General features: G+C 53.6%; 1 long non-coding RNA gene and 1 pseudogene across 1 annotated transcript in view; one reads left to right on the top strand and one right to left on the bottom strand.

The window, feature by feature from the left end:
* Window positions 1-1,859, top strand: part of LOC147109760 (uncharacterized) — a 2,465-nt gene extending 606 nt beyond the window's left edge. The window contains exon 2 of the long non-coding RNA XR_015080346.1: window positions 1,619-1,859. This is a non-coding gene — a long non-coding RNA (uncharacterized LOC147109760). The remainder of the gene's footprint in view (window positions 1-1,618) is intronic.
* Window positions 1-16,815, bottom strand: part of LOC147109759 (uncharacterized) — a 1,788,622-nt pseudogene that overhangs the window by 925,682 nt on the left and 846,125 nt on the right.

Raw genomic sequence — 16,815 nt, 5'->3', positions numbered from 1 at the left:
AGAGGTTTAGGCAGGGAATTCCAGAACTTAGGGCCCAGGCAACAGAAGGCACGGACACTAAAGGTTGAGCGATTATAATCAGGGATGCTCAAGAGGGGTGAATTAGAGGAGCGCAGATATCTCGGGCGGTTGTGGGGCTGAAGGAGATTCCAGAGATCGAGAGGGGCGAGGCCATGGAGGGATTTGAAAACAAGGAGGACAATTTTGAAATTGAGGGGCAGTACTGGGGGAGTGCTGCACTGTCGGAGGGGCAGTACTGAGGGAGCGCTGCACTGTCGGAGGGGCAGTACTGAGGGAGCGCCGCACTGTCGGAGGGGCAGTACTGAGGGAGCGCCGCGCTGTCGTAGGGGCAGTACTGAGGGAGGGCCGCACTGTCAGAGGGGCAGTACTGAGAGAGCGCCGCACAGTCGGAGGGGCAGTACTGAGGGAGCGCCGCACTGTCGTAGGGGCAATACTGAGGGAGGGCCGCACTGTCAGAGGGGCAGTACTGAGGGAGCGCCGCGCTGTCGTAGGGGCAGTACTGAGGGAGGGCCGCACTGTCAGAGGGGCAGTACTGAGGGAGTGCCGCACAGTCGGAGGGTCAGTACTGAGCGAGCGCTGCACTGTCGGAGGGGCAGTACTGAGGGAGCGCCGCACTGTCGGAGGGGCAGTACTGAGGGAGCGCCGCGCTGTCGGAGGGGCAGTACTGAGGGAGCGCCGCGCTGTCGTAGGGGCAGTACTGAGGAAGGGCTGCACTGTCAGAGGGGCCATACTGAGAGAGCGCCGCACTGTCGGAGGGGCAGTACTGAGGGAGCGCCGCGCTGTCGTAGGGGCAGTACTGAGGGAGGGCCGCACTGTCAGAGGGGCAGTACTGAGGGAGCGCCGCACAGTCGGAGGGTCAGTACTGAGGGAGCGCTGCACTGTCGGAGGGGCAGTACTGAGGGAGCGCTGCACTGTCGGAGGGGCAGTACTGAGGGAGCGCCGCACAGTCGGAGGGTCAGTACTGAGGGAGCCCTGCACTGTCGGAGGGGCAGTACTGAGGGAGCGCCGCACTGTCGGAGGGTCAGTACTGAGGGAGCGCTGCACTGTCGGAGAGGCAGTACTGAGGGAGCACCGCACTGTCGGAGGGGCAGTTCAGGGAGCGCCGCACTGTCGGAGGGGCAGTACTGAGGGAGCGCTGCAGTGTCGGAGGGGCAGTACTGAGGGAGCGCTGCACTGTCGGAGGGGCAGTACTGAGGGAATGCTGCACTGCCGGAGGGGCAGTACTGAGGGAGCGCTGCACTGTCGGAGGGGCAGTACCGAGGAATCGCTGCACTGTCGGAGGTGCCCAACTTTGGATGAGACGTTAAACCGAGGCCCCATCTGCTCTCTCCGTAAAAGTACCCATGGCAACTATTGGATGAAGGGCAGGGGAGTTCTCCCCTGTGTCCTGGGGCTGATATTTATCCCTCAATCAACATCATGAAAACAGATTATCTGGTCATTATCGCATTGCTGTTTGTGGGAGCTTGCTGTGCGCAAAAGTGGCTGCCGCGTTTACACTTCAATAAAAGCACTTGATTGGCTGTAAAGCACTTTGGGACGTCCGGTGGTCGTGAAAGTCAGTCTTAAAGCCTAACCTCTCTGCTTTTCCCTCCAGTATGTGAATGATTGCGAGGGAACGTTAGCAGAGTGGGGTGCAGTCGAGGAGGACGCGTATGGAGCGGGTGTATTGCAGAGAACCCATGATCCAATGGGCTACAGGGGGCCGTGATTCGCTGGAGCACTCTGTGATTGACACTAAGTGGGAACCAGCCAAGTTTGAGGGCCTAATCTCGCCGTGTCTCACCGGGTAACTGTTCCATCATGTACCACTTCATCAATAAAATGCCACTTCTGAATTCGAGTCATGTGTCTTGACTTGCTAAGAGTGTCTCAACCAGAGAACTGACAGGGACCAAGTTGGGAGTCAGGGTTGTTGCAATGGACACGTCCCACAGGAGTGCGTTGGAATAGTCACGTCTGGAGGTAACAAAGGCATGGATGAGGGTTTCAGCAGCGGATGAGCTGAGGCAGGGGCGGAGACGGGCGATGTTACGGAGGTGGAAGTAGGCGAACTGTTTTAACTTCTCCAACCTCTCCTCATAACTGAAGTCCCCAATCCCTGGTAACATCCTGGTATACCTCCACTGCACCCTCTTGATTGGGCAGATGCAAGGCCGATGCAGTATAATGTGGATAAATGCGAGGTTATCCACTTTGGTGGCAAAAACAGGAAGGCAGATTATTATCTGAACGGCAATAGATTGGGAGAAGGGGAAGTGCAACTAGACCTGGGTGTCCTTGTGCACCAGTCGTTGAAGGTAAGCATGCAGGTGCAGCAGGCGGTTAAGAAGACAAATGGTATGTTGGCCTTCATAGCGAGAGGATTCGAGTACAGGAGCAAGGATGTCTTGCTGCAGTTGTACAGGGCTTTGGTGAGACCATACCTTGAGTATTGTGTGCAGTTTTGGTCACCTTATCTGAGGAGGGATGTTCTTGCCATGGAGAGAGTGCAGCGAAGATTCACCAGACTGATACCTGGGATGGTAGGAATGACGTATGAAGAGAGATTGGGTAGATTAGGCTTATATTCGCTAGAGTTTAGAAGAATGAGAGGGGATCTCATTGAAACTTATAAAATTCTAACAGGACTAGACAGACTTGATGCAGGAAGGATGTTCCCGATGGCGGGGGAGTCCAGAACCAGGGGTCACAGTCTAAGGATAAGGGGTAAGCCATTTAGGACAGAGATGAGGAGGAATTTCTTCACCCAGAGAGTGGTGAACCTGTGGAATTCTCTGCCACACAGGGCAGTTGAGGCCAATTCATTACATATATTCAAGAAGGAGTTGGATATATTTCTTGAGGCTGAAGGAATCAAGGGATATGGGGAGAAAGCAGGGACAGGGTACTGAATTTGGATGATCAGCCATGATCTCATTAAATGGCGGAGCGGGCTCGAGGGGCCGAATGGCCTATTCCTGCTCCTATCTACTATGTTTCTATGAGAGAGACCAGGAGAAGTTCAGGGGTTGAATCAAGACCTGGACAGCATTGAGGCTTGGGCTGATAAGTGGCAATTAACATTCGCACCACACAAGTGCCAGGCAATGACCATCTCCAACAAGCGAGACTAACCACCGCCCCTTGACATTCAACAGCATCACCGACATCGAATCCCCCACCATCAACATCCTGGGGGTCACCATTGACCAGAAACTTAACTGGACCAGCAACATAAATACTGTGGCTGCAAGAGCAGGTCAGAGGCTTGCTATTCTGCAGTGAGTATCTCACCTCCTGACTCCCCAAAGCCTTTCCACCATCAACAAAAGAGAGGGACTATGCTTCTAGACCTGTCTAGACCCCGTGATGGCAATTGCCCAAGGCTTTTTTGATTGCATTTAATGGCTTAAGTGTACCAGCCTCTTTCTCTTTTTATTCCCACAAACAGATCTTTTGGGATGTCATCCCCGATACCTTTTTCTTAATAGGATTCAGTTTGGGATCGGGGATTGGTTTAGGGTCAGTGATTGGTGTGGGGTTTGGGGTCAGTGATTGGTGTGGGGTTTGGGGTCAGTGATTGGTGTGGGGTTTGGGGTCAGTGATTGTTGCGGGGTTTGGGGTCAGTTATTGGGGTTGGGTTTTAGGTCAGTGATTGGGATTGGGTTTGGGATCAGTGATTGGTGAGGGGCGTGGGGTCAGTGATTGGTGTTTGGTTTGGGGTCAGCAATTGGTGTGGGGTTTGGGGTCAGTGAGTGGAGTGGGGTTTGAGGTCAGTGATTTGTTTGGGGCCAGTGATTGGGGTGGGGTTTGGGGTCAGTGATTGGTGGGGTTTGGGGTCAGTGATTGGTGTGGGGTTTGGGGTCAGTGATTCGTGCGGGGTTTGGGAGCCGTGATTGGTGTTGTGTTTGGGGTCAGTGATTGGTGTGGGGTTTGCAGTCAGTGATTGGTGTGGGGTTTGGGGTCAATGATTGGTGTGGGTTTTGGGGTCAGTGATTGGTGTGGGGTTAGGGGTCAGTGATTGGTGCGGGTTTCGGGGTCAGTGAATTGTGTTGGTTTTGGGGTCAGTGATTGGTGTGGGGTTTGGGTCAGTGATTGGAGTTGTGTTTGGGGTCAGTGATTGGTGTGGGGTTTGGGGTCAGTGATTGGTGTGGGGTTTGGGGTCAGTGATTGGTGTGGGGTTTGGGTTCAGTGATTGGTGTGGGGTTTGGGGTCAGTGATTAGTGTGGGGTTTGGGTTCAGTGATTGGTGTGGTGTTTGGGGTCATTTATTGGTGTGGGGTTTGGGGTCAGTGATTGGTACGGTTTTTGGGGTCAGTGATTGGTGTGGGGTTTTGTGGTCAGTGATTGGTGTGGGGTTTGGGGTCAGTGATTGGTGTGGGGTTTGGGTTCAGTGATTGGTGTGGGGTTTGGGGTCAGTGATTGGTGTGGGGTTTGGGGTCAGTGATTGGAGTTGGGTTTGGGGTCAGTGATTGGTGTGGGGTTTGGGGTCAGTGATTGGTGTGGGGTTTGGGGTCAGTGATTGGTGTGGGGTTTGGGGTCAGTGATTGGTGTGGGGTTTGGGGTCAGTGATTGGTGTGGGGTTTGGGGTCAGTGATTGGTGTGGGGTTTGGGGTCCGTGATTGGTGTGGGGTTTGCGGTCAATGATTGGTGTGGGGTTTGGGGTCAGTGATTGGGGTTGGGTTTGGGGTCAGTGATTGGTGTGGAGTTTGGGGTCAGTTATTGGGGTTTGGTTTGGTGTCAGTGATTGGTGTGGGGTTTGGGGTCAATGATTAGTGTGGGGTTTGGGGTCAATGATTAGTGTGGGGTTTGGGGTCAGTGATTGGTGTGGGGCTTGGTGTCAGTGATTGGTGTGGGGTTTGGTGTCAGTGATTGGTGTGGGGTTTGGGGTCAGTGATTGGTGTGGGGTTTGGGGTCAGTTATTGGGGTTGGGTTTGAAGTCAGTGATTGGTGTGGGGTTTTGGGTCAGTTATTGGGGTTGGGTTTTAGGTCAGTGATTTGTGTGGGGTTTGGGGTCAGTGATTGGTGCGTTGTTTGAGGTCAGTGATTGGTGTAGGGTTTGGGGTCAGTGATTGGTGTGGGGTTTGGGGTCAGTGATTGGTGTGGGGTTTGGGGTCAGTGATTGGTGTGGGGTTTGGGGTCAGTGATTGGTGAGAGGTATGGGGTCAGTGATTGGTGTGGGGTTTGAGGTCAGTGATTGGTGTGGGGTTTGGGGTCAGTGATTGGAGTTGTGTTTGGGGTCAGTGATTGGTGTGGGGTTTGAGGTCAGTGATTGGTGTGGGGTTTGGGGTCAGTGATTGGTGTGGGGTTTGGGTTCAGTAATTGGTGTGGGGTTTGGGGTCAGTGATTGGGGTTTGGTTTGAGGTCAGTGATTGGTGTGGGTTTTGGGGTCAGTGATTGGAGTTGGGTTTTGGGTCAGTGATTGGTGTGGGGTTTGGGGTCAGTGATTGGTGTCAGTGATTGGTGTGGGGTTTGGGGTCAGTGATTGGTGTGGGGTTTGGGGTCAGTGATTGGTGTTGTGTTTGGGGTCAGTGTTTGGGTTTGGGGTCAGTGATTGGTGAGGGGTTTGGGGTCAGTTATTGGTGTGTGTTTGTGGTCAGTGATTGGTGTGGGGTTTGGGGTCAATGATTGGTGAGGGGTTTGGGGTCAGTGATTGGGGTTTGGTTTGGGGTCTGTGATTGGTGTGGGGTTTGGGGTCAGTGATTAGTGTGGTGTTTGAGGTCAGTGATTGGTGTGAGGTTTGTGGTCAGTGATTGGTGTGGGGTTTGGGGTCAGTGATTGGTGTGGGGTTTGGGGTCAGTGATTGGTGTGGGGTTTGGGGTCAGTGATTGGTGTTGTGTTTGGGGTCAGTGGTTGGGTTTGGGGTCAGTGATTGGTGAGGGGTTTGGGTTCAGTTATTGGTGTGGGTTTGTGGTCAGTGATTGGTGTGGGGCTTGGGGTCAGTGATTGGTGTTTGTTTTGGGGTCAGCGATTGGTATGGGGTTTGGGGTCAGTGAGTGGGGTGGGGTTTGGGGTCAGTGATTGGTGGGGTTTGGGGTCAGTGATTGGTGTGGGGTTTGGGGTCAGTGATTGGTGTGGGGTTTGGCAGCCGTGATTGGTGTTGTGTTTGGGGTCAGTGATTGGTGTGGGGTTTGGGTCAGTGATTGGAGTTGTGTTTGGGGTCAGTGGTTGGTGTGGGGTTTGGGGTCAGTGATTGGTGTGCGGTTTGGGGTCAGTGATTGGTGTGGGGTTTGGGTTCAGTGATTGGTGTGGGGTTTGGGGTCAGTGATTAGTATGGGGTTTGGGTTCAGTGATTGGTGTGGTGTTTGGGGTCATTTATTGGTGTGGGGTTTGGGGTCAGTGACTGGTACGGTTTTTGGGGTCAGTGATTGGTGTGGGGTTTTGTGGTCAGTGATTGGTATGGGGTTTGGGGTCAGTGATTGGAGTTGGGTTTGGGGTCAGTGATTGGTGTGGCGTTTGGGTTCAGTGATTGGTGTGGGGTTTGGGGTCAGTGATTGGTGTGGGGTTTGGGGTCAGTGATTGGAGTTGGGTTTGGGGTCAGTGATTGGTGTGGGGTTTGGGGTCAGTGATTGGTGTGGGGTTTGGGGTCAGTGATTGGTGTGGGGTTTGGGGTCAGTGATTGGTGTGGGGTTTGGGGTCAGTGATTGGTGTGGGGTTTGGGGTCAGTGATTGGTGTGGGGTTTGGGGTCAGTGATTGGTGTGGGGTTTGGGGTCAATGATTGGTGTGGGGTTTGGGGTCAGTGATTGGGGTTGGGTTTAGGGTCAGTGATTGGTGTGGAGTTTGGGGTCAGTTATTGGGGTTTTGTTTGGGGTCAGTGATTGGTGTGGGGTTTGTGGTCAATGATTAGTGTGGGGTTTGGGGTCAATGATTAGTGTGGGGTTTGGGGTCAGTGATTGGTGTGGGGTTTGGTGTCAGTGATTGGTGTGGGGTTTAGTGTCAGTGATTGGTGTGGGGTTTGGGGTCAGTGATTAGTGTTGTGTTAGGGGTCAGTGATTGGTGTGGGGTTTGGGGTCAGTTATTGGGGTTGGGTTTGAAGTCAGTGATTGGTGTGGGGTTTTGGGTCAGTTATTGGGGTTGGGTTTTAGGTCAGTGACTGGTGTGGGGTTTGGGGTCAGTGATTGGTGCGTTGTTTCAGGTCAGTGATTGTTGTGGGGTTTGGGGTCAGTGATTGGTGTGGGGTTTGGGGTCAGTAATTGGTGTGGGGTTTGGGGTCAGTGATTGGTGAGAGGTATGGGGTCAGTGATTGGTGTGGGGTTTGGGGTCAGTGATTGGTGTGGTGTTTGAGGTCAGTGATTGGTGTGGGGTTTGGGGTCAGTGATTGGTGTGGGGTTTGGGGTCAGTGATTGGGGTTTGGTTTGAGGTCAGTGATTGGTGTGTGGTTTGGGGTCAGTGATTGAAGTTGGGTTTTGGGTCAGTGATTGGTGTGGGGTTTGGGGTCAGTGATTGGTGTCAGTGATTGGTGTGGGGTTTGGGGTCAGTGATTGGTGTTGTGTTTGGGGTCAGTGGTTGGGTTTGGGGTCAGTGATTGGTGAGGGGTTTGGGGTCAGTTATTGGTGTGTGTTTGTGGTCAGTGATTGGTGTGGGGTTTGGGATCAGTGATTGGTGTGGGGTTTGGGGTCAATGATTGGTGAGGGGTTTGGGGTCAGTGATTGGGGTTTGGTTTGGGGTCTGTGATTGGTGTGGGGTTTGGGGTCAGTGATTAGTGTGGTGTTTGAGGTCAGTGATTGGTGTGAGGTTTGCGGTCAGTGATTGGTGCGGGTTTTGGGGTCTGATTGGTGTGGGGTTTTGTGGTCAGTGATTGGTGTGGGGTTTGGTGTCAGTGATTGGTGTGGGGTTTGGGGTCAGTGATTGGTGTGGGGTTTGGGGTCAGTGATTGGTGTGGGGTTTGGGGTCAGTGATTGGTGTTGTGTTTGGGGTCAGTGGTTGGGTTTGGGGTCAGTGATTGGTGAGGGGTTTGGGGTCAGTGATTGGTGTGGGGCTTGGGGTCAGTGATTGGTGTTTGTTTTGGGGTCAGCGATTGGTATGGGGTTTGGGGTCAGTGTTTGGTTTGGGGCCAGTGATTGGGGTGGGGTTTGGGGTCAGTGATTGGTGGGGTTTGGGGTCAGTGATTGGTGTGGGGTTTGGGGTCAGTGATTGGTGTGGGGTTTGGGAGCCGTGATTGGTGTTGTGTTTGGGGTCAGTGATTGGTGTGGGGTTTGCAGTCAGTGATTGGTGTGGGGTTTGCGTTCAATGATTGGTGTGGTTTTTGGGGTCAGTGATTGATGCGGGTTTCGGGGTCAGTGATTTGTGTTGGTTTTGGGGTCAGTGATTGGTGTGGGGTTTGGGTCAGTGATTGGAGTTGTGTTTGGGGTCAGTGATTGGTGTGGGGTTTGGGGTCAGTGATTGGTGCGGGTTTTGGGGTCAGTGATTGGTGTGGGATTTGGGGTCAGTGATTGGTGTGGGGTTTGGGGTCAGTGATTGGTGTGGGATTTGGGGTCAGTGACAGGTGTGGGGTTTGGGGTCAGTGATTGGGGTTCGGTTTGGGGTCAGTGATTGGTGTGGTGTTTGGGGTCAGTGATTGGTGTGGGGTTTGGGGGCAGTGATTGGTGCGGGGTTTGGGGTCAGTGGTTGGGTTTGGGGTCAGTAATTGGTTTGGGGTTTGGGGTCAGTGATTGGTGTGGGGTTTGGGGTCAGTGATTGGGGTTGGGTTTGGGGTCAGTGATTTGTGAGGGGTTTGGGGTCAGTGATTGGTGTGGGGTTTGGGATCAGTGATTGGTGTGGGGCTTGGGATCAGTGATTGGTGTTTGTTTTGAGGTCAGCGATTGGTATGGGGTTTGGGGTCAGTGAGTGGTGTGGTGTTTGAGGTCAGTGATTGGTGTGGGGTTTGGGGTCAGTGATTGGTTTGGGGCCAGTGATTGGGGTGGGGTTTGGCGTCAGTGATTGGTGGGGTTTGGGGTCAGTGATTGGTGTGGGGTTTGGGGTCAGTGATTGGTGCGGGGTTTGGGAGCCGTGATTGGTGTTGTGTTTGGGGTCAGTGATTGGTGTGAGGTTTGCGGTCAGTGATTGGTGTGGGGTTTGGGGTCAATGACTGGTGTGGTTTTTGGGGTCAGTAATTGGTGTGGGGTTAGGGATCAGTGATTGATGCAGGTTTCGGGGTCAGTGATTTGTGTTGGTTTTGGGGTCAGTGATTGGTGTGGGGCTTGGGGTCAGTGATTGATGTTTGTTTTGGGGTCAGCGATTGGTATGGGGTTTGGGGTCAGTGATGGTGTGGTCTTTGAGGACAGTGATTGGTGTGGGGTTTGGGGTCAGTGATTGTTTTGGGGCCAGTGATTGGGGTGGGTTTTGGGGTCAGTGATTGGTGGGGTTTGGGGTCAGTGATTGGTGTGGGTTTGTGGTCAGTGATAGGTGTGGGGTTTGGGATCAGTGATTGGTGTGGGGCTTGGGGTCAGTGATTGGTGGGGTTTGGGGTCAGTGATTGGTGTGGGGTTTTGGGGTCAGTGATAGGTGTGGGTTTGTGGTCAGTGATTGGTGGGGTTTGGGGTCAGTGATTGGTGTGGGGTTTGGGGTCAGTGATTGGTGGGGTTTGGGGTCAGTGATTGGTGTGGGGTTTGGGGTCAGTGATTGGTGTGGGGTTTGGGGTCAGCGATTGGTGTGGGTTTGTGGTCAGTGATTGGTGGGGTTTGGGGTCAGTGATTGGTGTGGGGTTTGGGGTCAGTGATTGGTGGGGTTTGGGGTCAGTGATTGGTGTGGGGTTTGGGGTCAGTGATTGGTGTGGGGTTTGGGGTCAGTGATTGGTGTGGGGTTTGGGGTCAGTGATTGGTGTGGGGTTTGGGGTCAGTGATTGGTGGGGTTTGGGGTCAGTGATTGGTGTGGGGTTTGGGGCCAGTGATTGGGGTGGGGTTTGGGGTCAGTGATTGGTGTGGGGTTTGGGGTCAGTGATTGGTGTGGGGTTTGTGGTCAGTGATTGGTGTGGGGTTTGGGGTCAGTGATTGGTGTGGGGTTTGGGGTCAGTGATTGGTGTGGGGTTTGGGGTCGGTGATTGTTGTGGGATTTGGGGTCAGTGATTGGTGTGGGGTTTGGGGTCAGTGATTGGTGTGGGGTTTGGGGTCAGTGATTGGTGTGGGGTTTGGGGTCAGTGATTGGGGTTCGGTTTGGGGTCAGTGATTGGTTTGGTGTTTGGGGTCAGTGATTGGTGTGGGGTTTGGGGGCAGTGATTGGTGCGGGGTTTGGGGTCAGTGGTTGGGTTTGGGGTCAGTGATTGGTCTGGGGTTTGGGGTCAGTGATTGGTGTGGGGTTTGGGGTCAGTGATTGGGTTTGGGGTCAGTGATTGGTGTTGGGTTTGGGGTCAGTGATTGGTGTGGGGTTTGGGGTCAGTGATTGGGGTTGGGTTTGGGTCAGTGATTGGTGTGGGGTTTGTGGTCAGTTATTGGGGTTGGGTTTGAGGTCAGTGATTGGTGTGGGGTTTGGGATCAGTGATTGCTGTGGGGCTTGGGGTCAGCGATTGGTGTTTGGTTTGGGGTCAGCGATTGGTGTGGGGTTTGGGGTCAGTGATTGGTGTGGGGTTTGGGGTCAGTGATTGGTGAGGGGTTTGGGGTCAGTGATTGGTCTCGGGCCAATGATTGGTGTTGGGTTTGGGGTCAGTGATTGGTGTGGGGTTTGGAGTCAGTGATTGGGGTTGGGTTTGGGGTCAGTGATTGGTGTGGGTTTGGGGTCAGCGATTGGTGTGGGGTTTGGGATCAGTGATTGGTGTGGTTTTTGGGGTCAGTGATTGTGGGGTTAGGGGTCAGTGATTGATGCGGGTTTCGGGGTCAGTGATTTGTGTTGGTTTTGGGGTCAGTGATTGGTGTGGGGTTTGTGGCAGTGATTGGTGTGGGGTTTGGGGTCAGTGATTGGTGCGGGTTTTGGGGTCAGTGATTGGTGCGGGTTTTGGGGTCAGTGATTGGTGTGGGATTTGGGGTCAGTGATTGGTGTTGGGCTTCGGGTCAGTGATTGGTGTGGGGTTTGTGGTCAGTTATTGGGGTTGGGTTTGAGGTCAGTGTTTGGTGTGGGGTTTGGGGTCATTTATTGGTGTGGGGTTTGGGGTCAGTGATTGGTACGGTTTTTGGGGTCAGTGATTGGTGTGGGGTTTTGTGGTCAGTGATTGGTGTGGGGCTTGGATTCAGTGATTGGTGTTTGGTTAGGGGTCAGTGATTGGTGTGGAGTTTGAGGTCAGTGATTGGTGTGGGGTTTGGGGTCAGTGATTGGTGTGGGGTTTGGGGTCAGTGATTGGTGCGGGGTTTGGGAGCTGTGATTGGTGTTGTGTTTGGTGTCAGTGATTGGTGTAGGGTTTGGGGTCAGTGATTGGTGTGGGGTTTGGGGTCAGTGATTGGTGTGGGGTTTGGGGTCAGTGATTAATGTGGGGTTTGGGGTCAGTGATTGGTGTGGGGTTTGGGGTCAGTGATTGGTGTGGGGTTTGGGGTCAGTGATTAGTGTGTGTTTGGGGTCAGTGATTGTTGTGGGGTTTGGGGTCAGTGACTGGTGTGGGGTTTGGGGTCAGTGATTGGTTTGGGGTTTGGGGTCAGTGATTGGAGTTTGGTTTGGGGGCAGTGATTGGTGTGGGGTTTGGGGTCAGTGATTGGTGTGGTGTTTGTGGTCAGTGATTGGTGTGGGGTTTGGGGTCAGTGATTGGTGCGGGTTTTGGGGTCAGTGATTGGTGTGGGGTTTCGGGTCAGTGATTGGTGTGGGGTTTGGGGTCAGTGATTGGTGTGGGGTTTCGGGTCAGTGATTGGTTTGGGGTTTGGGGTCAGTGATTGGTGTGGGGTTTGGGGTCAGTGATTGGTGTGGGGTTTGGGGTCAGTGATTGGTGTGGGGTTTGGGGTCAATGATTGGTGTGGGTTTTGGGGTCAGTGATTGGTGTGGGGTTAGGGGTCAGTGATTGGTGCGGGTTTCGGGGTCAGTGATTTGTGTTGGTTTTGGGGTCAGTGATTGGTGTGGGGTTTGGTGTCACTGATTGGTGTGGGTTTTGGGGTTAGTGATTGGTGTGGGGTTAGGGGTCAGTGATTGGTGCGGGTTTCGGGGTCAGTGATTTGTGTTGGATTTGGGGTCAGTGATTGGTGTGGGGTTTGGTGTCAGTGATTGGGGTTCGGTTTGGGGTCAGTGATTGGTGTGGGGTTTGGGGTCAATGATTGGTGTGGGGTTTGGGGGCAGTGATTGGTGCGGTGTTTGGGGTCAGTGGTTGGGTTTGGGGTCAGTGATTGGTCTGGGGTTTGGGGTCAGTGCTTGGTGTGGGGTTTGGGGTCAGTCATTGGGGTTGGGTTTGGAGTCAGTGATTGGGATTGGGTTTGGGGTCATTGATTGGTGTGGGGTTTGGTGTCAGTGATTGGTGTGGGGTTTGGGGTCAGTGATTGGTGTGGGGTTTGGGGTCAGTGATTGGTGTGGGGTTTGGGGTCAGTGATTGGTGTGGGGTTTGGGGTCAGTGATTGGTGTGGGGTTTGGGGTCAGTGATTGGTGTGGGGTTTGGGGTCAGTGATTGGTGTGGGGTTTGGGGTCAGTGATTGGGGTTGGGTTTGGGTCAGTGATTGGTGTGGGGTTTGTGGTCAGTTATTGGGGTTGGGTTTGGGTCAGTGATTGTTGTGGGGTTTGAGGTCAGTGATTGGTGTGGGGTTTGGGGTCAGTGATTGATTTGGGGTTTGGGGTCGGTGATTGATCTGGGGTTTGGGATCAGTGATTTGTGTGGGGTTTGGGGTCAGTGATTGGTGTGGGGTTTGGGGTCAGTGATTGGTGCGTGGTTTGGGAGCCGTGATTGGTGTTGTGTTTGGGGTCAGTGATTGGTGTGGGGTTTGGGGTCAGTGATTGGTGTGGGGTTTGGGGTCAGTGATTGGTGCGTGGTTTGGGAGCCGTGATTGGTTTCAGTGATTGGTGTGGGGTTTGAGGTCAGTGATTGGTGTGGGGTTTGGGGTCAGTGATTGGTGTGGGGTTTGGGGTCAGTGATTGGTGTGTGTTTGGGGTCAGTGATTGGTGTGGGGTTTGGGGTCAGTGATTGGTGTGGGGTTTTGTGGTCAGTGATTGGTGTGGGGTTTGGGGTCAGTGATTGGTGTGGGGTTTGGGGTCAGTGATTGGTGTGGTGTTTGAGGTCAGTGATTAGTGTGGGGTTTCGGGTCAGTGATTGGTGTGGGATTTTGTGGTCAGTGATTGGTGTGGGGTTTGGGGTCAGTGATTGGTGTGGGGTTTGGGGTCAGTGATTGGTGTGGTGTTTGGGGTCAGTGATTGGTGTGGGGTTTGGGGTCAGTGATTTGTGTTGTGTTTGGGGTCAGTGATTGGGGTTGGGTTTGGGGTCAGTGATTGGTGTGAGGTTTGGGGTCAGTGATTTGTGTTGTGTTTGCGGTCAGTGATTGGGGTTGGGTTTGGGGTCAGTGATTGGTGTGGGTTTGGGATCAGTGATTGGTGCGGGGTTTGGGGTCAGTGATTGGTTTGGGGCCAGTGATTGGGGTGGGGTATGGGGTCAGTGATTGGTGTGGGGTTTGGGGTCAGTGATTGGTGCGGGGTTTGAGAGCCGTGATTGGTGTTGTGTTTGGGGTCAGTGATTGGTGTGGGGTTTGTGGTCAGTGATTGGTGTGGGGTTTGGGGTCAATGATTGGTGTGGGTTTTGGGGTCAGTGATTGGTGTGGGGTGAGGGGTCAGTGATTGGTGCGAGTTTCGGGGTCAGTGAATTGTGTTGGTTTTGGGTCAGTGATTGGTGTGGGGTTTGGGTCAGTGATTGGAGTTGTGTTTGGGGTCAGTGATTGGTGTGGGGTTTGGGGTCAGTGATTGGTGTGTGGTTTGTGGTCAGTGATTGGTGTGAGGTTTGGGGTCAGTGATTGGTGTGGGGTTTGGTGTCAGTGATTGGAGTTTGGTTTGGGGTCAGTGATTGGTGTGGGGTTTGGTGTCATTGATTGGTGTGGTGTTTGTGGTCAGTGATTGGTGTGGGGTTTGGGGTCAGTGATTGGTGCGGGTTTTGGGGTCAGTGATTGGGGTTGGGTTGGGGTCAGTGAATGGTGTTGGGTATGGGGTCAGTGATTGGTGTGGGGTTTGGGGTCAGTGATTGGAGTTGTGTTTGTGGTCAGTGATTGGTGTGGGACTTGGGGTCAGTGATTGGTGTGGGGTTTGGGGTCAGTGATTGGTGTGGGGTTTGGGGTCAGTGATTAGTGCGGGGTTTGGGGTCAGTGATTGGTGTGGGGTTTGGGGTCAGTGATTGGTGTGGGGTTTGGGGTCAGTGATTGGTGTTGGGTTTGGGGTCAGTGATTGGTGTGGAGTTTGGGGTCAATGACTGGTGTGGTGTTTGGGGTCAGTGATTGGTGTGGTGTTTGGGGTCAGTGATTGGAGTTGGGTTTGGGGTCAGTGATTGGTGTGAGTTTGGGGTCAATGACTGGTGTGGGGTTAGGAGTCAGTGATTGGTGTGGGGTTTGGGGTCAGTGATTGGTGTGGGGTTTGGGGTCAGTGATTGGGGTTGGGTTTGGGGTCAGTGATTGGTGTGGGGTTTGGGATCAGTGATTGGTGTGGTGCTTGGGGTCAGTGATTGGTGTTTGGTTTGGGGTCAGCGATTGGTGTGGGGTTGGGGTCAGTGATTGGTGTGGGGTTTGAGGTCAGTGATTGGTGTGGGGTTTGGGGACAGTGATTGGTTTGGGGCCAGTGATTGGTATGGGGTTTGGGGTCAGTGATTGGGATTGGGTTTGGGGTCAGTGATTGGTGCTGGGCTTCGGGTCAGTGATTGGTGTGGGGTTTGGGGTCAGTGATTGGTGCGGGGTTTGGGGTCAGTGATTGGGGTTGGGTTTGGAGTCAGTGATTGGGATTGGGTTTGGGGTCAGTAATTGGTGGTGGGCTTCGGGTCAGTGATTGGTGTGGGGTTTGGGGTCAGTGATTGGTGTGGGGTTTGAGGTCAGTGATTGGTGTGTGGTTTGGGGTCAGTGATTGGTGTGGGGTTTGAGGTCAGTGATTGGTGTGGGGTTTGGGGACAGTGATTGGTTTGGGGCCAGTGATTGGTGTGGGGTTTGGTTTCACTGATTGGTCTGGGGTTTGGGGTCAGTGATTGGTGCGGGGTTTGGGGTCAGTGATTGGGGTTGGGTTTGGAGTCAGTGATTGGGATTGGGTTTGGGGTCAGTGATTGGTGTTGGGCTTCGGGTCAGTGATTGGTGTGGGGTTTGGGGTCAGTGATTGGTGTGGAGTTTGGGGTCAGTGATTGGTGTGGGGTTTGGGGTCAGTGATTGGTGTGGGGTTTGGGGTCAGTGATTGGGGTTGGGTTTGGGTCAGTGATTGGTTTGGGGTTTGTGGTCAGTTATTGGGGTTGGGTTTGAGGTCAGTGTTTGGTGTGGGGTTTGGGATCAGTGATTGCTGTGGGGCTTGGATTCAGTGAATGGTGTTTGGTTAGGGGTCAGTGATTGGTGTGGGGTTTGGGGTCAGTGATTGGTGTGGGGTTTGGGGTCAGTGATTGGTGCGGGGTTTGGGAGCCGTGATTGGTGTTGTGTTTGGTGTCAGTGATTGGAGTAGGGTTTGGGGTCATTGATTGGTGTGGGGCTTGGGGTCAATGATTGGTATGGGGTTTGGGGTCAGTGATTGGTGTGGGGTTTGGGGTCAGTGATTGGTGTGGGGTTTGGGGTCAGTGATTAATGTGGGGTTTGGGGTCAGTGATTGGTGTGGGGTTTGGGGTCAGTGATTGGTGTGGGGTTTGGGGCCTGTGATTGGTGTGGGGTTTTGGGTCAGTGATTGGGGTTAGGTTTGGGGTCAGTGATTGGTGTGGAGTTTGGGGTCAGTTATTGGGGTTGGGCTTGAGGTCAGTGATTGGTGTGGGGTTTGCGGACAGTTATTGGGGTTGGGTTTTAGGTCAGTGATTGGTGTGGGGTTTGGGATCAGTGATTGGTGTTTGGTTTGGGGTCAGCGATTAAAAAGGTGTTTGGGGTCAATGAGTGGTGTGGGGTTTGACGTCAGTGATTGGTTTGGGGTCAGTGATTGGAGTTTGGTTTGGGGTCAGTGATTGGTGTGGGGTTTGGGGTCAGTGATTGGTGTGGTGTTTGGGGTCAGTGATTGGTGTGGGGTTTTGTGGTCAGTGATTGGTGTGGGGTTTGGGGTCAGTGATTGGAGTTGGGTTTGGGGTCAGTGATTGGTGTGGGATTTGGGGTCAGTGATTGGCGTGGGGTTTGGGGTCAGTGATTGGTGTGGGTTTTGGGGTCAGTGATTGGTGTGGGGTTTGGGGTCAGTGATTGGTGTTGTGTTTGGGGTCAGTGATTGGGCTTGGGTCTGGGGTCAGTGAATGGTGTTGGGTTTGAGGTCAGTGATTGGTGCGGGGTTTGGGGTCAGTGATTGGAGTTGGGTTTGGGGTCAGTGATTGGTGTGGGGTTTCGTGTCAGTGATTGGTGTGGGGTTTGGGGTCAGTGATTGGAGTTGGGTTTGGGGTCAGTGATTGGTGTGGGGTTTCGGGTCAGTGAATGGTGTTGGGTTTGGGGTCAGTGATTGGTGTGGGGTTTCGGGCCAGTGAATGGTGTTGGGTTTGGGGTCAGTGATTGGTGTGGGGTTTCGGGTCAGTGATTGGTGTGGGGTTTGGGGTCAATGACTGGTGTGGGGTTTGGGGTCAGTGATTGGTGTGGGGTTTGGTGTCAGTGATTGGGGTTTGGTTTGGGGTCAGTGATTGGTGTGGGGTTTGCGGTCAGTGATTGATGTGGGGTTTGGGGTCAATGATTGGTGTGGGTTTTGGGGTCAGTGATTGGTGTGGGGTTAGGGGTCAGTGATTGGTGCGGGTTTCGGGGTCAGTGATTTGTGTTGGTTTTGGGGTCAGTGATTGGTGTGGGGTTTGGGTCAGTGATTGGAGTTGTGTTTGGGGTCAGT

Source organism: Somniosus microcephalus, chromosome 12, assembly GCF_052327205.1.
Source record: "Somniosus microcephalus isolate GS21.2 chromosome 12, FLI_Smic_1.0, whole genome shotgun sequence".
Taxonomy (NCBI): domain Eukaryota; kingdom Metazoa; phylum Chordata; class Chondrichthyes; order Squaliformes; family Somniosidae; genus Somniosus; species Somniosus microcephalus.
This window is presented reverse-complemented; position numbering and strand designations above follow the sequence as displayed.